This window comes from Urocitellus parryii, unplaced genomic scaffold (assembly GCF_045843805.1).
Source record: "Urocitellus parryii isolate mUroPar1 unplaced genomic scaffold, mUroPar1.hap1 Scaffold_105, whole genome shotgun sequence".
NCBI classification, from domain to species: Eukaryota; Metazoa; Chordata; class Mammalia; order Rodentia; family Sciuridae; genus Urocitellus; species Urocitellus parryii.
This window is the reverse complement of record NW_027551821.1, coordinates 550,870-564,761: the sequence shown is the minus strand read 5'-3', so window position 1 is coordinate 564,761 and position 13,892 is coordinate 550,870.

Sequence of the window (13,892 nt, the reverse complement as noted above, 5' to 3'; positions counted from 1 at the left end):
ATTTTTGCTCCAAGCTACCTAAACATGTCCACATTTGCTTATGGTTTCCTTGTTCCTGAAATGTATGATTCTAGAATTTAGCTGTGCCTAGTGATGGGACACACTACCAATGGAAAGGAAACCTAGCAAAGCCCACTCAGTGAATAACTCAAGGTGCCTTTCTTTGTTTGGGGCCAAGCTCCAGATAAGACATTTACTTTCCTCAACTAAAAGTACCATGAGGGTTTTTTTTTTTTCAAAAATATAATTTATGAAGTGAATAACTTAAAATTTATCAGAGTTAGTATTTATCTCAAATATATATACAAATTTACTTCAGTCCAATCAGTATGAAACAACTAAAACTTCCCCTATTTATGTGCAGATAAAATAGCCAACTAGTTGATATTTTTAGTCAATAAACTCCTTGGGGATAGTTACCTATTCTTTGTAAATTTTTATTTCTAAAATATCGAGATAATATCTTTATTTGATATGCAATTTGAAACACAATCGTTACATTCTTGTGGAAGTTTTATAGCTAGTGATTTAAAGAATCATCAAGAAATATAAGCATTGTAGAACCAAGCAGGTAGAGACAATGTGATATGAAATGCATTTTAATTCTGTGAGAGTATAAGGAACATTAAAAATAATATAAGAGGGGCTGGGGCTGTGGCTCAGTGGTAGAGCACTCGTCTAGCATGTGTAAGGCCCTGGGTTCGATCCTCAGCACCACATAAAAATAAATAAAATAAACATTTGTGTCCAGCTACAACTAATAAATAAATAAATAAATATTTTTAAAAAACCTAGCAGAAACTTTAAATAATAATAATTATAATTATAACAACAATAATAATAACAATAATAATAACAATAATATAAGATTCCAATAAGGGTCATTTCAAAATCTCAAATATGTAATCCATGAAATCATCCATATTGTAATTATATTACTATATACATTTTTAAAATATTGTTTTGGGGGCATTTTATGTTAGAGAAGAACTAAAATATCATTGCCCAAATGTGTAGTCCTAAGTACACTCTTTTTATTTTTACATTCTTTTTAGTTGTACAATTTTCATCCAGTTGTTTTGAAAATAAAACAATTATTCTTGGTAAGTATTAACAGTGAGTTTTCTGCCATTCATTACAAATATATAATATCTTTTTAAGAGCCACCTAAAACCAGAATCACTTGGTACTAAACAATGGTACATAATGAGGAAAGGCAAATAAGCAATGTTGTTTTTGAAGCAATTTTCCTCATGGAATAGAAAATAGAGTTGTCCAGTCCAGTACCCTTGAGTACACCTTGGAAATTAAGAGAAGATACCAGAAATCCAGAGACACTCAATGCGGGAGCAGTTCTAACTCTGACACTTACCTGCTCTGTGAGCTTGGGTTATTTACTAGAATCTGACACTCAGATTTCTCTAAAAATAATTTTTCTCTTTTATTATAGAAGAATTGCTCCCCCAAAGAGACTATAGTACAGAGATAATAATTTACCAAAAAAAGTACATACAGATCCAAAATCACTTATACTAAATAAACATTGGAAACAAGATATACTCCATAACTTTGTGTCAAAACTCAGGTGATACCAAATTGACCTGAAGCAATTTACAGTTCTTATATAACCCATTTATTGTCAATATTCATACAATTTCCTTCAGAATATTAGTATTTAATAAAGGATTCACCACCAGATTCAGTGGTTATGGGCACTATATTATAATCAGTTTATAAACATCTGAATTTTAAAAAATGTGTTTTAAGAGTTTCACATTAGACTTGTGGGCACAATAGACAGGCAGATACTGAAGTACATTATCTCCATATGACACTTCTGCCTAAATGTAAGGCTAGCAAAAAAATTTCTGAATACAAGACTAAATTAGCATGGATTTTTTGAAATTAAAATATTATTTGTCACAAATTACTTATTTTACTACTAACACATATCAATTGTACAAATCAGTGGGTTTCATTGTGACAGTTCATACATGCATATATAATGTATTTATCATGTCTTTGATCCTGTCTTTCCCTCATCTTTCCATATCCCCAGTTCTCTTCACATTCCCTAATAGTCCATTTACTTTCAGACTTTTCAATTGTGTGTGTGTGTGTGTGTGTGTGTGTGTATATATATATATATATATATATATATATTAAGATGATGTATGATATTTCTTTTGTGTCTTGCTTATTTCTCCCATCATGTTGTCCAATTCCAACATTTTCCTTCAAATGGCATTATTTTATTTTTCTTTATGACCAAAATACATTTCACTGTGGGTTTTTTTTCTGAATATATGCCTGTGTGTGTGTGTGTGTGTGTGTATGTGTGTTTGTGTTTATCTCCAGTCACTGCTGACAGGGACCTATCCTGATTCCATCTTGACTAGTGTGACTAGTACTGTAATAAACATCGGTATGTCATAACCTCTTTTGTTTGCTAAATTTATTTCTTTGGACATATACCTAGAGGTGGCATAGCTGAATCATGTGGTGGGATCTATTTTATTTTTTAAACTTTTTAAGGAACGTTAATTTTGTCTTCCATTAAAACTCTACTCATATATTTTATGTCATATAAAATATATATGTTTCATTTGACTACATTATTTCCCTTTAAAATGATCCTCAAATCCTTTGGTTCCTTTCATAAAAAGTTTCATGATTGTATGTTTTATTTAAATATTCTTTTACATGTTTTATTTTCACTGACTTTTAAAAATTATGCTAATTTTCTTAAAATTTCTCCTTTTTAGAATTTATGATGCTTTTGAATCTGTGGCTTATTGTCTTATATCCACATAGAAATGTCTCTAGAAAGTATTTCGTGAGATGAAGAACTTCTAGAATTCCTCATAGCTTCATAAATTTATTTATGAAAGCTTGCATATTTTCCCTATGAGATTATTGACGGGACTAGTATATTCTCTGTAAATTTTTTTCAGCATTCTACTAGAGTTTCAGATAAGACAGACAAGTAAATAAATAGCAACATCTATCATGAAGAAAGAAGTAAAACGTTTTTATTCACAAAGTACATTCAGGTTGGGGGCAGAATCCAGTTCCTTGCAGTTGTAGGATTGATGTTTCCATTTTCTTGATGACTAACAGCTTGGGAGTGCTATTAGTTTCTAGATATCACCTGGATTTCAGATGCATTTAATCTGTCTCATACTTATGAGTTCACTGACTTCTGATGTGCCTGTCTTCTAGCTCAGTTGAAAGTATTTTGCTTTAAATGATTCCTATTAGATTATATTCAACAGATAAACCCAATAATTTATCTAATTTAAGATTCATTATGTTGACTACAACTGCAGAGTCCAGTTTGCCATATAATGGAACTCACTTTCAGGGTCCAGGGATTAGATCCGTGTGCCTCTTTGTGGGTCCATTCTGCCTAGCAGAGGTGTGGAAAGTTACAGAGTTTTTGGTCCACTGTTGTTATGTCCTGCCTCCTCCTAATCTCACCTGTTGTACCCATGTCACCTGTGACAACTTCTTTGTTGGCTATCTTACTTGTTTCTATGAGTTCATTCCTCTGTTGGAGTGACTTTTTGGATGCAGTATTTCTTAGTTAGGCTCAGGCTTGAACCTCCCATGTGATATATATTCTGTTTTGTAAAGTGAATAGTATGTTCTTCATCTTCTCTCCATATCCTATCTTCTACAAACAATGACTTACTCTGGTGGTTTCTACCAATACCTTGTAACTTTTTAAATATTTATTTTTTGTAGTTGGACACAATATCTTTATTTTATTTATTTTTATGTGGTGCTGAGGATCAAACCCAGGGTCTTACACATACTAGGGGAGTGCTCTTCTACTGAGCCACAACCCCAGCCCACCTTGTAACTTTTTCAGACATTTACCCTCTAAGTATAAATGTCTTTTTAATAGTCAAATCCTTCCAGCACCATATGACATTGCTGACCATTTCATTTACTGGCATTTTTTAAAAATTTGCTTTGGGAAGTGTGATACAACTTGCTCTTCCCTGATTTTCATCCTTTCTGACTGGTTATTATATGTATTCTCTCCTATCTCCTTTTATTACCTCTGAGTGTAGCTTCTGTTCCAAGTCCCACTTATATTATCTTTCTTCATTCTGGTTTTCTTGGTTCTCCTCCTGGGGGAATGGAGCCCTTCTATGTTGTATACTATTCCCTGTATTTCATATCTTTCTGAGTGTTCTACAGGACAGCAGCTTCAATTCAGATCTTTAAAAGATGCTAAACCTCAATACACAGAGAAATAATGAATCATATTCATCAAAAATCAATAGATTTCTATTCCTTTCTTCTTTGGTTCTCCAGTATTGTGATGCTTCCTGCATTGGTTTTCTTGCTCACGATTACATGGTTAATCTGGGTCTCTTATTCTTCCAAATGAATTCATGTACTGATTGGGGTTTTATGGGAAGTACACTGAATCAGTATATGGATTTTGGAAGTGTGGCCGTTTGGACATATTAACTCTGCCTACCCAATCTAGGCTCTGCAGATGCCTCTGGCCAAGGGGCTCGGCAATGGGTGTCATGCCCTCCACAGGCCTCCAGGTGTGTAGAGAATCAGATGTGACTGCGTTACTATTACTGTCCTTGATGGAGTTTGCCTGCAAACAGGATATTCTGTGGAGATATAGAAAGGCAACAGCGGACATGCTTGAAAACGAGGTGTCTGCTGTCCTTGGGAGGACTTACCTGCAAACGGGATGTTCTGCCAAGTGGGCTTGGAGGGCGCTGAGAAATTTTTTTTTTTATCTGTTCTAAACAAAGAGCAGAGTTCAGCATACCCCAGGCCGAGAGTAGATTAGCCATGAGAAGCGGGTCACTTCTGATTAGAAAGTAAACTTCTGTGTGCTATGTTTAATTAGCTGAAAGACCTGATTTATTGCTGTTGGAAGGCTGCCTTCTTTGTTCACAATACTATAAAAAGATCGCTTGTACACAATAAAGGACTTTTTTTCTGCTGCTGCTTCGCTTGCTCTGCTTCTTCTTCTTTCTTTTCCCATGCTGACCTGCAAGTGAATTACTGCAACATTTGGCGCAGTCGGCAGGATCCAGCACCGAAAGGGTAAGCACCCCGGGTTAAGAAAACGAAAGGGGGTCTTTCAGAACTAACAAAATATCGAAAGGCATCGCCCCGGGTTGAAAGAAACTTTAGGGGGACTTTCAGAACTAACATGGGAAACTCCCAGTCCTTAAAGGAACAAAGTGCTGCTGCTGATTTACCAACTAATGAAAATGTCTTGATATCTCCTGGAGGTGGAATTTACAAAATAAAGACTGGTGGTTTTGGACCTCTTCCCTCTAAGAGTTTTGGATTAATTGTTGGACGTACTAGTTCCGCCTTAAGAGGCATTCATGTTATTCCTGGCATTGTTGATCCTGACTTTACAGATGGAATTTTCATCATGGCATATTCTACTCAAACCCTTTCTTTGATCAGTGGAGAACAAATAGCACAGATTTTGCTGTTACCTTTTTTTCAATTTCCTTCTAAAATTCAATCAAGGACTGAAGGATTTAATAATACAAAAAATATATATTTTGGGAAACCTTAATTACTGGTAAGAGACCCTCTTTAACTCTAATTATACAAAGAAAATGTTTTGAAGGGTTAATAGATACTGGAGCTGATGTCTCAGTTATCTCTATAAGACAATGGCCACAAGAATGGCCTAAACAAAAATCTCAAACAACATTAAATGGATTAGGGGCAATAACGGATATGTGGGTCAGTTCTGGCCCTTTATCATGTCATACCTTAGAGAATATTGGATTTTTAACAGCCTTTTATATAATCAATGTTCCAATTAATATTTGGGGCTGTGATATTTTATCTCAGCTTGGAGCACACGTTAATATTCCTTCAAAAAACTTGTAGCCACTGTTCAGTCCCCTCGAGCTATGCCATTAACCTGGCTAACCAGTACTCCTAAATGGATTGAGCCATGGCCTTTAAAAAAAGAAAAGCTTGAGGCATTAAAACAATTAGTTACTGAACAATTACAGGCGGGACATATTGAATATTCCACATCACCTTGGAATTCCCCTGTATTTGTTGTTAAGAAAAAGTCTGGAAAATGGCATTTATTGACAGATTTAAGGGAAATTAATAAATGTATTAAACCTATGGGAGGATTACAATTAGGACTTCCCTCTCCTGCTATGATTCCAAATAAATGGTCAATTTCTGTTATTGATTTAAAAGATTGTTTTTTTACAATCCCTCTCCAACCTAAGGATAAGGAAAAATTTGCTTTTACAGTACCTGAATATAATAATCATCAACCTGCTAAACATTTTCAATGGACTGTGTTACCTCAAGGCATGATTAATAGTCCTACATTATGTCAGGAATTTGTTGCCAGAGCCTTAGAACCAGCTAGACAACTATTCCCTCATTATATTTTATATCATTATATGGATGATCTTTTATTAGCAGCCCCTACTAACATTGAACTCGACTGTTTTTATAAAGCAGTTCTAAAAGCTTTATCTAAATTTGGATTACAAATAGCTCCAGAGAAGGTGCAAATTGATTTTCCTTATTCATATTTAGGATTTGTTTTGGATAAACAAAAATTTAAGCCTCAAAAGGTTCAAATAAGAAAAGATAATTTAAAGACTCTTAATGATTTTCAAAAATTACTGGGAAATATCAATTGGATTTGTTCAACTATAGGAATCCCTACTTATCAACTGCAGCATTTATTTGCTACTTTAGAAGGTAATTCTGAACTACATAGTCCTAGAACTTTAACTAAACAAGCATTACAAGAGTTAACTTTAGTTGAACAACGTCTAAATGAAGGATATTTGTCTTATATAGACTTAGAAAAATCTGTACAACTAATTCTTTTCCATACTCCTCACTCCCCGTCTGGAGTACTAACTCAAAATGATCATAAAATAGAATGGATTTTTTTTTACCTAATAAGTATAATAAACGATTAACTACATATATGGATAAACTAGCCTTTTTAATAATTAAAGGTAGATCTAGATTGTTACAATTGAGTGGTAGAGAGCCAAATCAAATTATTACTCAAATAACTCAGCAACAAATTTCTTACAATTTACAATTAAATGATAATTGGTAAATTGCTTTAGCTGGTTATTCTGGAGCTCTAACTATTCAGTATCCTAAATCTAAAGTCTTTGAATTTTTTAGAAAACATTCTATGATATTAGTAAACCCTATTTCTTCGATTCCTCTTTCCAGTATTACTGTTTTTACTGATGCTAACAAAACTTCAGCAGGATATTAGACTCCTATAGCTTCTAAAGTATATCCTCATGAGTTTTCCTCTGTTCAGCCTGCTGAATTATGGGATATTACCTTAGCTTTATTAGATTTTTCAAATGTTCCTCTTAATATTGTTTCTGACTCTCAGTATGCAGTTTTGGTGTGCACACATTTACCTTCAGTTAGCCTTCCTATTAATCCAAAGACTGTTATTGAAAAACTATTTGCTTTTACACAAAGATTATTGTTACAGAGAACTATTCCAGTATATATCATATAAACTTAGCCCAGAGATGGGCTTAGGAGACAGATATTCAGTAATGGGAGCTTTTAGCATAATTTCCAGGCAATCTGCCCCCATGGACTCATGGACCTTTCCATCTTTGCATTTCAGGAGTCTCCTTTATCGAAACTCATTGCTGAGTTTGATTTTCACTACTTAAATTCAAGGAACACTTTAATTAACTGATGAAGAAAAATAACTTTAGTTTCACAAAGATGAGTTTCATACAGTAGGCAGTTTTTCACCAAGCAAAGGTCCAATCTGAAGTACAGAGCCATCACTCACAGCAGCTACACACTCCTTGGTGGGAGCAGCTCCTAAGTCACCAACAAGAACAGCAACAAAAAACGTGTAGCAGCTTGTGTGGGTTTCCCCTCCTCTCCTCTTTTACTACCACACTAGGACAGAAAATTATTGTTTAAAATGAAAGCATGAAAATCAAAACACAACTTAGGCTTGATCTGATGGGAATGGAAAGCTGAAAATCTGTGGGATTTGTTCTAAAACTGAAATGGGAGGCTGTTCCAGTCTTGTGGGTCCCCTTAAGCCTGGGTTTTGATTTTCTTCCAAGAATACAGCTGTTGGAAGGAAATGCTTCCTCACTGAAACCTGCCCAAGCACAGATATTCAAGGGATAGAACCCTTTCAAACTGCAGGCTTAGCACCACGTTCCCTTCCAGGAGTCTTAGAAGAATAGATTCCCAGCCCTGAAGGAAACTCACACTTTTTATCCATGTGCAATGTGGAAACAGTGGTTCTCAAGTCCCAAGGAGGCCCAGCCTCAGGCTCCAAGGACAAGGGCTATTCTAGTATTTGGGTGGAGTTCTGAACTCTCAGAGCTCCAGGTAAAAGCTGGCTGTTGTTTTTTAACCCTTCCCATCCATTTAAGATGCAAATACAAAGAAATCATCTCTGAGTCCTACCAGGATGTTGGCATTTCTGGAGGGGTCCCAAGTGCTCACCCTCATCTTCAAGAGCACTGGGTTACAAAACACAACTGGGATCTCAAAGTCAGCCAGGTATTATGGCGAGGAGGAAAAACTGCCTCTAGTGAGGAAGAAAGTCAGTGGCCACCATCTGTACAGTTTCCTTCTAACTTCTTGTGCCCTGAGTGGGATCTTGCACAGATGTTGTGTCTTTTGGGGGAGTCTTTCACTTCCTATAACCAGGGCCTGAGTCCCTTTCCACTTTGGCACTCACAGGTTTCTGCCCAGGAAAGCCCGCAGCAGCCTTTTAACCCCCCCACGGGTTGGCCACAACTTTTCCCTTGAAATGAAGATGCGGGATCAGGGTGAGGATAGACACAGCTCAGAATAAGGTCCCCAAAGAAGGTGGAAACAACTTCAGGGAGGCCTATCTTTAACCAGGAGGACGCTGGCAGCACCACCAACAGCTCCTGCTCCCCAGAGTCAAAACACCAAAGGTAACAAAGGGACCGGGACCCTCAGCTCCATGGCTCCAGGGAGGCAGACAGACCACAAAAGGCTTTACCCGAGTCGCTCAAGACATCCTCTCCGGGGGTCCTGTGGTCACCACCTTTGGCAGGGAGGCCGCCTAAGTGCAGAGGGGAGGTCACCACCGCACCAGCTGGGGCTGCTCCAGCAACCACAGCACCACCCAAGGCAGGGCACCAGCTTGGGCGATGGACACAGGTGCGGGATCCCGCTTGTTCACCAGGAAGGGGAAGGCCAGGTCGGGGTCCAGGAGCTCCGCAGGAAAGGCGGCTCCAGCGCGGCAGGCTCTGGCCGTCCTGCCTCACCCAGGGCTCCCAGGGCTGCCAGCTCCAGCTCGCGGGCCCGGGCCCAAGGCAGCAGGACTCGCGGCTGGCGAACCGCGGCCAGGTTGCAGCTTCGTGTTCAACGCCTGCACCAGCTTCTCGCCAACTGAGAAGCGGCCCCACCTGCAGTCCTGGAGGATGAGCGGGTGGGTGTCAGCCGCCAAGTGCCCACAGGCCGAAGGCTTCGTCCTCCTCGGCGCGGGTGCCACACAGTTCGGCCTCAGGCTGCAGCATGTCAGTGGCCTGGTAGGAGAGCTCTGGACCGCGCTCCTGGAATGCGCACCTGGGCGACAGGAGAAGGCTAGGCAGCAGCTCAAACTTCTTCCAGATGTCCTCCCCTGGGAGGTCGAGTCAGGGCCACTGAAGTAGAATTCATCTTCGTCTGGAGAGAAGCAAGTCTGCAGCAAGTCAAACCCGAGGTCTGGGTTCTGGTAGATCATGCCCCGCTTGGTGGACACAGAGCAGCTCGCATCCCTGCCTCCCAGCTGGAGACTAAGCGCTTTTCCCACTCTGCTCTCTTTAATCTGGAGGATGCTTCCTTCCTGCGGGATGTGCGGAGGGCGCGACTCTCCCTGATTTCCAGGTCTTGTAGACTGGTGGGATCTGGATCCCGAAGCCGTTCAGTGCTGGAGTCTCCGGGTGGGCTGTGGGGGCTGGGGTCCTAAGGCGACTGCAGTCTGTGAGTGCTTGTGCCTGGCTGGCGCCTCCTGGCTCCAACCCAGTTCCCAAGAGCCCCTTCCCCCGCATCCACCCAGCGCATCCACACTGATGACTGTCAGGGGCCTGAATGAAAGTTCTCATCTGCGTACCATAACTGATTTGTCCATTTTTCATTTTAATTCTGTCTGGTTTTCACATCTGTATTTTGAAGAGGTTTAATTAGGTCCACACTAACTTAAGATTGTTTATGCTTTGTGAAATATTTAACTGGCACCATTGTGTTATGTCCCTCCTACAATTGGTGTTATGCGTGCCTTGTATATGCATTGAAGTCTTATCATTTGAGATATTAAAAGTCAGAATAAAAATAAATACATGGCCTGAGTGGTAGTGTTTGCCTGACATCCCAGTGGTTTGTTTAGGGAGGCCATCGCAGGAGGATGAAAGTTCAAAGCCATCCTCAGCAAAGGCGGGGCACTAAGCAGCTCAGTGAGAGCATGTCTCTAAATAAAATACAAAATATAGCTGGAATGTGGCTGAGTGGTTGAGTATCCCTGAGTTCAATCCCTGGTATCCACATCAAAAAATAAATGCATAAAGGAAGGGAAAGAGGGAGGAAGGCAGAAAGGAAGACAGGCAAGTAGGGAGAATTGGTGAAGAGGGCACCATTTTTCAAAAATATTTTAATCTTACAATTAGACCTTGCAGGGAGTTAGGCTGATCCCTTACAAGCTAGGGAGTGTACATGAAAAATGACTTACAATGTCTCAGCAATTTTCATATGTGAGAACTAAAGAAGCCCAGGTATTTATGACACTGTAATTTGTAAGGCCATTAAACAATGTCTTATGGGTCATAAATGTCCTGGGCTTATCAAAAGGTAAGGCAGATTAGTTAAATGCATGAATTCTGGGGCTGGGGTTGTGGCTCAGTGGCAGAGCACATGCCTCACACATGTGAAGCACTGGGTTTGATCCTCAGCACTACATAAAAATAAATAAGCAAAATAAGGATTTTTTTAAAAAAAATGCCTGAACTCTGAAGTCATATAGCCTGGATTCAAACTCTGCTTCCACCACTTATAACTGATGCAAATTTATAATCTTTATGTGCCATAATTTTCTCAATGGTAAACTTATAACTTAGGGAAATTAAATGAGAAAATGTTGCTAAAGGCTTAGAAGAGTGTCTGGCATGTAATAAATGCCCAGTACATTTTAGCATAAAGTGGAAAATGCAAGTTTTCTAATTATTTATTGATCGTTTTCAGACTAATATATGAATCTTAAACTATGACTGTTGTAGGTACAGAAGAGGTAAGGCACTGAAGACAGCAGGAAACAGTTTTATTTGGCTGCAGCCAGGTTTAGAGGGCACAGCTTTTGCTGTAGTCAATCAAGGTTTCCCCAAGCTTTGGAAGTACTTTGCCTTCCACTAGCAATGTGTAAGTGATACAGTTTCTTCACATTCAGGACAACAATCAGTATTATATGTCATTTGATGATAGCCATTCCTGCATTATCGATTTGTGCTTTCAATTTTTACTTTCCTAATGCCAAATGACAGCATGTTTTTGTATGTTTCTTACCATTCCAATATCAGTTTTGGTAAAATATTTATTTATTAAAAGCTCTGTCTAGCCATTATTATTTTAAAGCTAATACTATAATTTGAATTAATCTATTGTTCCACCATGGGAATATCATACAGAATAGTTACAATTCCCCCAAAATCCTTGTTTCTCAGCCAGATGTTGTGGTGCATGCCGGAATCCCAGAAGCTTGGAAGGCTATAACAAGAGGACCAGAATTTCAAAGCCAGCCTCAACAACGTTGAGGTGCTACGCAACTCAGTGAGAGTCTGTCTCTAAATAAAAAATACAAAATAGGCCTGGGGATATGGTTCAGAGATTGGGAGCCCCTGAGTTCAATACGCCATACCCACCCTCCCCCCCAACCAAATCCTCTTTTCTTTGCTTACTCCTTTCTCACTGATAGATGGTAATCTCTGATCTTTTTACTATGTTCAGAGTTTTGTCTTTTCAAAAAAACTATCTATTTTGGGTATTGATTATATCAGTATAATTTCAAGGACTATAACACACACACACTCATTACAAATAGTAATATATTATTAGTGGCACAGGATGTTAACTTGAGGTAGCTCTGCTCATGTGGGGCAAGGAGTATATAAAAAAATCTCTGTAACTTCCCTCAATTTTTCTCTTAAATTGAAAAAAGAGAGATCCGTATATCTGGAGACATAAAATAAATAGTATCTACATCATGCTCATAAAACCTTTAAATATATAAATACTCTAAATTTTTGCATACAAACATTAATACTTAAATGAAAATTTAGATCATTGAATTAAATCTGGCTATAAATGAAGTGAAATGTAATATATCCTTTGATCCAGTTATTTCACTCATAGATTTAAGTTTAGAGCAATTCTTGAAAAAGTTTGGAAAAAACATAGACATGATTGCTTTATTTTGGCATTGTTCACAGAAGTGCCAGAATTAGAGAGAATCAGGAGAAGTTGGAGACATGTTAAGATAATTATACTGGATTTGTACAATTTCAAATGTATAAAATTGAATTATAGCTATATGAATTAAGCACAGATGACTTATTTAGTGAGACATACTTTATATCATAAGTATTTATCCAAGTACATACATAAAACTCATTAGAAATCTGCAAAAACAGAGAAGTGGGGATTAGAGATGAAGAATAAGAAAAAGGTGAGTTAGGAGAACAGTGTGAGACAAAATGCAGAATATCATGAGATGACCCCTGTGCACCTGAGATGAACACAAAAGAGAAACAACTACAAATTTATTTACCTAAATAAAATCATTTCACCATTTATTAACCATTTTATCCTGTCAGTAAAATAAAGTATATAAATTTATTTGTTTATTATTATTGTTGTACTTAAGTTGTCAAGGTAACTCAGAGAGTGGAAAAGCATAAATGACTTCTTGAGTAATGGTTTATCACCATTTTCTCTCATTAGAGTAAATACAAGAGGAAAAATGTTAGGAAATAAAAGTATAAAATCATTCCAGAGGAATAATACACAGTGCAAATAATTCTCCTATTTATCTCTAATGGCAAAAATCAAGGAATTATTTTACAAAGAAGCAAAAAGGAGGAGAAATATCTGAATTTTCTTTGACTGATTTCTTTTTCTATTTTAACTTGACTGTGCAGTAGAAATGGATTTCTCATTTTGAAACCAACAAAGGGTGTTCTATTTGCATATTCCATCTCAACTGCAGTATTTCTTAGTATTAAGAACTAGTTACACAGCAGAGCTGTGCTTCTTAATGTATCATCTGTTCACAATGGTTTTGCATAATGGCTCTATGTTGCTTGGAGATATGCACTTAATTGCAGCAATCCATAAAACACTCTGTAATGCTCCACACCTTATTTAGCTCTTCCACATATTAAGGAGATGCAGGGAGAGGGAAAATTCATCTATATGTTAAAGGAGAATTCACATAGTTCACAACTAATATGTCATAAAATATTAAGTGTCAGTTCCTTTACTCTTAAGAACTTTTTGAAGAGAAAAGTATGAATAAATTCTACACATCTTTTGCCACAGTGGGAGGGGAATAGTTTATTTAAAACAAGGGCAAACTGAGGAAAAAGTATCCTATCCTAATGTCAAATTTAATGCATATGCTCTTCATCTTGGCTTTCAAAATAGAAAATTAGCATAGATGTCTGGACATACTATCTTAATAAGAACATCATTCATTATAACATTCTTTAAAGATCACTGTAGAGACACAGTTGGCTATTATTTCATATTTAGGAATATCAATTTTAGCTGTTTAATTTGACAAGGTAAACCATACAGAGAAAACAACCTATGATGATAACACATAAATT